The following is an 8,723-nucleotide window of genomic DNA, read 5'->3' as shown; positions in this document are numbered from 1 at the left end:
TCTAAATGCAAAAATCTATATGGCCAAGGAATACATTTCTCTTATAGTGTTCCAACCTCGTTGAATGAGTATTGTCTTCAAATATAGGACATGCAAAATGTTCATTTGTATTATATCCTACCAGATTACCATAGGCAAAGAAATCACTGATTGTGCTGAACAACAAAGTCCTCAAGTTGAATCTTTCTTCCTTATACGCATCATAAACATCTATGCATATCTCTCACATTTGCTTCTAGTCTTCAATTAATGGAGTCAAATATATGTTTATGTCATTTCCTGGTTGTTTAGGTCCAGAAATTAACATAGATAAATCATATATTTGCGCTTCATGCATAGAGAAAGAGGTAGGTTGTATATCACCAACATCACTGATCATGTACTGGTGGAGAAACTTTGAACACTATGTAGGTTAATTCAATCAATTGACAATGTAAACCGTAAAGTTCTTGATTCTTGACCAAAACTAGGATAGCTATGATCAATTGTTCTCCATTAAGGAGAATGCGCAGGATGTCGAAGTTTGTCATCTTTAATCTTTACTTCATCATGTCATGTCAAATTCGTTGCTTCTTTCGCATTACATTTAGGACAAAACTTTAACGAAGCATACTCATTAAAAATAAGATGCAATCATTTTCACAAGCATGTTCCTATTGCAGTCCATACCAATGGAGTGTAACATTTGCTTAACATCATAGGTTCGAGAAGGGAGCACATTATCTTCAGGCAAAATATATGTGTTGTTGTTGATAATTATATGTTGTTGATTATAACAACATATAATTATCAAGAATACAATACATATATTATAAACAGTTATATTGATATATATAACATGATGAATATTTGATGAGTTTTATTGTAGAACAAAAGTAAAAATTTCATTCTTCAAATTAAACTGTGATATATATGTTACGAAATACAATATCCAATTTGATCACAACAACAAAATAGAACTAACCATCCAAAAGACAAATATGATTATTCGTGGAGTTTACCCAATTAATCATCCAAACGACAAACAACAAAAAAGAAATTAATGTTCAGTTGAAGAAATCATCATCTATGTGCCTAATAGAATTTAAAAATTCGACGTAGTCCAAGTCATCATCCCTTGAGTTGTTAAGAATGACTACAAAAACAAAAATAAAAAAATTAGACATAGAGATATAAAGATTAAATATTCAAATCTAGTAAATTAAGCAAAATTAACATACACATTCTTTTTTAGGAATATCTTTGTTCTATTTTTTAACAAAACTTCCCTTTTTCTTTCTGCTTCATATCTTCGGTTTCTTTGTTTTTTCTTCCTCCTATCTACTTCTCGTTGGGTGTCATGACTAATTAAATGAGACAATGAAGAAGATAATGGTTAATTAGACAAATACAAATACAAATGCAAAACACAGAGATGTTTCACTATACATTTTACACTATATATAACTATAACCTTAAAGACCACAACTAAGGTCTTATTCTCATATAAAATTTTGAAGAAATAAAAATAAAGCAACAAAAATGCATTTTATTGTCTTGGATGAGAAGCAAAGTCTTTAATTGGATTAGAAGGGAAGAAAATATGGAGAAATGAAAAAGAGTATTTATAGAAACAAAAAACACTTGAAAAAACAAATGGAAATAAAATCATTACTATGAACCACAACATATATAAATTCAAATGGAAAGAGAATCGCTATCGCCGTCTTGGGCAGATGCGCAAATAAATAAAGAAACGCATAACTCCACCATTAATTTTTTGAATATGTAAACGTCGTATCCGAGCAACATCGCTCATATAAGAAAATGTTGTTACTATATCATCTTCAACATCACTTCTTTAATACTATGATGTTGAATAGATTTAAATTAACATCACTACCTTAAAGTTTCATTGTTAAATACAACTCATTCAAGCCAACGCTAACGTCATTGATGTTCAACATTGCTTTTACATGTCTGCGTTGTTGAAGTTATATCCGCCTATTCAAATGGATAACGCTTGCTTAAATGAGCATTATTGAAGTTCTTTTGCCTTGTTTACAATAGCATTGTTCTAACAAGCATGGTTGAATGACCGTGGTTTATTGTGATATCTAAAGTACTAAACCCTAATTTAATATACAAAATCTTAATTTAACATTCTAAATCCTAAATTAATATACTAAACCCTAATTTAACATTCCAAATGCTAATTTAACATACTAAATCCTAAATTAATATACTAAACCCTATTCGAATACATTAAACCCTAATCTAATATAATTAATCCTAAAGTAACTATAACATCTACACTATACTACTTTAAATACATCAAATAAATACACTACTAATTTCCAACACAGAAAACCACGATGAACAATAACCACAAAAAACGCGTGGACACTATCCACAAGTTCAAAGCAATGTGCATATTTCCCACAGAACTCATGGTTCTTATACACAACTTCAGATTTCCCGGAGAACTCATGAATTGCAATATGTCCAGACTGTCATAAATTTGCAAGGGTAATTGTACCATTTGTAGAGAAATTGTGGCCAACAACTACAACTTTAATGAATGTCGTGGGGCTCATCCACAAGTTCAATGAAACTCGTGGACTATATCCACGAGTTTGAATAGTAGGGTTAGGGTTTGAACGGAAGGTTAGGGCACAATGAAACTCGTGGACTACATCCTCAAGCATATACTTAAACACCTCCTCCTTAACAACAACAACAACAACAACAACAACAACAATAACCCTTTGGGTTTGAAAGTATCAGAGCAATGGGTGACTATTTCTACACTCAATTGGCATATTCATCACATTTTCATAGAATGCTACAATCAATGTTTGCCACTAGTTCAACTTTACCATTGTCGGTATTTAACTCTCAACAATATTATCATTCTACAATGTCTTCACAAGTTGAACAAGCCAACTATTATGGTACACAAGCTGATAATGACAACAAAGATGACGATGAGGAAGATGAAGAGGAGCCACAATAGGTTATAGTATAATTTTGTTAGAACAATTTGTGATCAATGTGCTCCAACTAATGATTTTCCAAATCCCATGTAAACAATAAATGACTATAATTACACTACAATGAGATGATGGATGCTTTCGCTCAACTAATTCCAATAACCATTTCCACCAATTATTATCAAGCTCCTCCGACTCAACATTTTGATATGTCTGCACCTGAGTTTCCACAACAATATCATAGTCAAACTCAAACATATACTCATCCTCAAGCATATACTCAAACACCTACTCCTCAACAACAACAACAATAACAACAACAACAACAGTAGTAACAACAACCTTTTGGGTGTGAAAGTATCAGAGCAATGGGTGACTATTCCTTCACTCAATTGGCATCTTCATCACATTTTTATGGAACGCTACCATCAATGCTTGCCTCTACTTCAACTTCATCATTGTCGGCATTTAACTCTCGACAATATTATCATCCTACAATACCTTCACAAGTTGAACAAGCCAACTTTTATGGTACACAAGTTGATGATAACGACGATGATGATGACGAGGAAGCTGAAAAGGAGCCAGAATTGGTTACAATATATTTTTTTTAGATGAAATCGTGATCAATATGCTCCAACTAATGTTTTTCCAAATCCCATGCAAACAATAAATACGTCTACTTACACTACAATGAGATGATGGACCCTTTCGCTCGACTAATTCCAATAGCCTTCTCCACCAATTATTATCAAGCATCTTCGACTCAACATTTTGATATGCCTGCACCTGAGTTCCCACAAGGCCACAACAATATGATAGTCAAACTGAAATGGATACTCATCCTCAGGCATATATTCAAACACCTAATCCTCAATAACAACAACAACAATAACAGTAACAATAACCCTTTGGGTTTGAACGTATCGGAGCAATAGGTGACTATTCCTTCACCCAATTGGCATCTTCATCACATTTTCATAGAATTGTACCATCAGTATTTACTACTAGTTCATCTACAATATTATCGGCATTTAACTCTCATCAATATTATCATCACATAATGCCTCCACAAGTTGAACAAGCCAACATTTATGGTACACAAGTTGATGATGATGTCGAAGATGATGATGACGAAGATGAAGAGGAGCCACAATTGGTTACTATATAATTTTGTTAGAAGAATTTGTGATCAATGTGCTCCAACTAATTCTTTTCCAAATCCATGCAAACAATAAATGATGTCTACTTACACTACACTGAGATAATGAACACCTTCGCTCAATTAATTCCAACAACCTTCTCCACCAATTATTATCAGGCTCCTCCAACTTAACATTTTGATATGCCTGCACCTGAGTTCCCACAATAATATGATAGTCAAACTCAAACAGATACTCATCCTCATGCATATACTCAAACACCTACTCCTCAACAACAACAACAATAACAACAACCCTTTCGGTTTGAAAGTATTAGAGAAACGGGTGACTATTCCTTCACTCAATTGGCATCTTCATCACATTTTCATGGATCGCTATCATCAATGTTTGCAACTAGTTCATCGACACCATTGTCAGTATTTAACTCTCAACAATATTATCATCCTACAATGCCTTCACAAGTTGAACATGCCAACTTTTATGGTACACAAGTTGATGATGATATCAAAGATGATGACGAGGAACATGAAGAGAACCACAATTGGTTAGAAGTGGTACCGGACAAACAAGACAATGCCAACAACAATAATTAAGAGTCCAACCACCCCGATGAAGAAAGGCACCTTCATGCGGCACATCATCTCATAGACATCATTAGGAAATGAAGCTATTGTAATGAATTAATATTGTTTATTTTTATTTTTATAATGTAATGATTTCCAATTCCTAGTAAAATTAATGAAAATATTCCTACTTAGTTTGATAATATGGTTTTGTTATTTTAATTTCTCAATTTTATTTCTATACAAATAAAATCCTAAACTCTGACAAAAATCATAAACCCTAACTAAAACCCTTAAAACTAACCCATAAACCTCTAAAATTAACCTCTAACATGTACAGGGAGAAATTGGAAATGGAACACAACTAATCGAAACTCATTTTTGGTGTCCACAAGTAAGGAACGTGTGCATGGACAACACAATTTTCATGGAGGAGAGAGAACGTTAATGAAACTTGTGAATGGAAGGCACGACTTCCCTCTGGACTCGCATTGATGGTCCATGACCTCCCTTAAATCTTGGGTTGCATATACGATTTTTCTTAAAGTTACACTAGTTCTATAATTTTCAAAAAAAGTTACACTAAGTAAATTTTCCAAATTATTGAGTAGTGATAGAAAATGTTACAAAAATGTATATAATTTAACTAAAATTATATAATTTTAATTTATTAACATATGGTAGACAATTTAAAATTTGACAAAAAAATGTATGCCCTAACACTGTATGAGTTTTATATATTATTAATGCATCATACACCTTTCATATCTAATTATCATTGACTCTTCATAAAAAGTAATTCAAATAAATATTGGATAATGTAGTGAATATGTATAAAAAATTATTTGTGCAATAGTTTTTTATACGGCCTACTACTCTCAAATAGACATTCAATGTTCTGTTCCCTCAGTCAAACGACATTTCATGGCAAATGAAAATTATTATTTTTCATTTATTTATAAAAGATGGTTTGGAATATGTTATTCCCTTCTATTATCTTTTCTCACTCAAAAAAAAATTATATACTCCTTATCCTCTTCAAAAAAAACTTTTCATCTCATTTTTTGTTTCAAATATGTATCCAAATCAAAATATTGATTACAATTTTGAATTATTACTTCACTAAATCCAGAAATAATAATAGAAATAATAGAATGGAGTGTTTTTCAGCATTGTTGTTGATCTTGAAGAAGAATCTATGAAATGAATCAAGGCGACAAATTCATTTCTGACTACTTTACTCAATTTAAGTTCCTATGAAAGGAAATTCAAATTTTCAAGCCAAGAGGTCAATGCAAGTGCACACTATCTTGTTCTTGTGGCATAGTCGATTTAATGAAAAGATACAAAGAGTAAGATTATATAATTTATTTTATAAAATGATTAAAACTCTCAAGTACAATTTCAAATCATGTTGACAGTGCTCATTCCTTCCATTAATAAGGTATTTTCAATGCTAATCCAACAAAAAAACAATTAAATGCTCCAATTCTCTCAAGTCTGGCAATGATCTTAGAGCATTGGCTTTTCAATCACAAAGTAATTCTCACTATAAGAGTAACACTAGTTTAAGTGGGAATAGAGGCATAGCTAGTAAGTTTTCTAGAGGAAGAGGAAGAATGTCTAACAATGGTGTAGGAAAAGATCATGTTAGTAGATTTTGCACCTATTATGGGAGAACTCGTCATACTATAGGCACTTAACCTATCCCCCTTCCAGCATTTATAATGTCCCCATTCTAACCTAGTCTCTCTCCACATTTTCTTCGTCTATATGTTTCTAGAAACTTTACCCTATACTTTATCGTATACACACACTTTATTGTTCAAAGAATATAATATAATTTTGTTTGTGTCGAACATACTTATTGGCTCCTAGATGTATGAACAGGATATTATAATTATGAAATTTTATATTGGATATCATATGACTCAACTAGGGGTGTAAAAACAATTCGGTTCGATTTGGTTTTTGGTACATTTTAGTGACTGAACCGATCAAAAATATATGGTTCGGTTCCGCTCAATTAACCGCAAATTTAACTATAAGAATCGTACCGATCTGAACCGTTCTTGAATGGTTCGGTTTCACGGTTTTTCCATTTACTTTTTTATAAAAAATCTCACATCATTGAAAATTCAAAATGTATTACAAGAAATATTGTTTATCCATAAAAGGATAAACATTACTACTATTATTATAAAAAGTTATGAATCATATATAACAATACAATTTATGATTAGTATCATATATCAATTAGTAAAATATATAATAGTTACATTTATAACCTTGCATTTCATAATTAGTAACACATGTAACGATACATGTATAATAAGATATGATATATGTTAGTTTCAAACTCAATGTCACAAAAGTTGGAAAATATGTTCCAAATCATAAGACACTAGACAACAATTCAGTAACTAATAACATATATAATACTAACTTAATAACAATTTAGTACTATATATAACACTACAATTCACACAAAAATTGATAATTTAAGCTAGAAAATTGGTTGAAGAATTTAAACAATAATAAAACGTTATTCCCTAATTCATAGTATATATTTCTTTAATATAAGGTTCAGTTCGGTTCCAACAATTCCTAAATTTCTAAAACCATAAACCAAACCGAACATAAGCGGTTCCTTAAAAAATAACCGAACCGAATCGCAAAACCGAACTGAACCACATTTTACAGTTAGGTTCGGTTCGGTTCCATCAATTTCGCAATTTAAATTGGAACCGCTTACACCCCTAAACTTAACTATGTTCGAGAGTGTAATCTAACACTCAGAAAAAGGTTTGAACCTTCTTAAGGTCTAGTAAAATGTAATTGTGGTCAATTGAATTCTCATATGTGTTGTGAAACTTTATATTTGACAATTAAATTCTCATAATTGTATGAACATGATTCGACAATCGTAAAACTTTGCTTGTTATAAACCGAAATTAAAAACCTAGCCTGAGGTATGTCAAAACCTGGCTTAGCTTACATACCTACATAAATGCTTACTATTCAACAAAATTTATAAACGCATTTTCACCATGGTTCGAAATAGGTTTGGCCTAGGAATAAGAAATCTATTTTTCTTTTTTTATTTGCTTAAAAAAGTCTAACATGCATCTTAAACACATGGCATAAGCTTGCCACCGAGTCTGTTGTAGATTATATATCTTTCTTCAAGGTATGGGCATAAAATTTAAAAACAGCCTCACCTAGAAACTTATTTAAATGACTATCTTCTAATATGCTAGAATGCATATTAGTACAAACAAATAAGCCTGAATAAACTAACAAATATTTCTACTTAATATATTATAATTAACAACAAAAATGTCTTATTCCCACTAGAAATATAATAAACATTTCTAATTATTATATTATAATTAATTTTATAATATAATAAATTATTTATTAATAGGTCGTTCTCTTAAATTTAAAATGTTTTCAACGCCTTTGATCTAGCTTGTTTAAATAAAAATGCTTTAAAAAGTTTGAGCTTGACTTGAATTTATCATAGTCATAGCTTGAGAAGAAGGCCATTAGGTCGTAGGCCCATGTTGGGTGGCCTCATTTTTTCTAGCAAAAATGTTTTTACCTAAGTAGAGAGAAACAATTAGTTATCACTCATAACTTTTTTTTTTTGAAAATATCCTATCTTGAGTCCTCTATTAATACTACACCCAAACATTTTAAAATCATTTTTCAGACTTGTATAGTCAAATGTAAAATAACTTCTCGTCATACATAAATCACTTTTCTGATTTGTTAAGCCTAAACAAAGCTGTTTAAAAATTCTATTATTTTTTGAACTGTTTTTATTGCTTCTTGTAGGTCAAAGGAAAAGCAGCCATTGATGTTGTGTGCAATAACCCATTAGGGAAAACTGGAGGTGCCCTTATTCAGCAATTTATGATCTTAAGTTTTGGTTCACTAGCCAACTCAACTCCATTCTTGGGAGGAGTGCTTCTTGTAATTGTTCTTGCCTGTTTAGCATCAACAAGACAACAAACTCCTTG

This window comes from Lupinus angustifolius, chromosome LG05 (assembly GCF_001865875.1).
Source record: "Lupinus angustifolius cultivar Tanjil chromosome LG05, LupAngTanjil_v1.0, whole genome shotgun sequence".
Taxonomy (NCBI): Eukaryota; Viridiplantae; Streptophyta; class Magnoliopsida; order Fabales; family Fabaceae; genus Lupinus; species Lupinus angustifolius.
Note: the sequence above shows the minus strand (reverse complement) of the source record.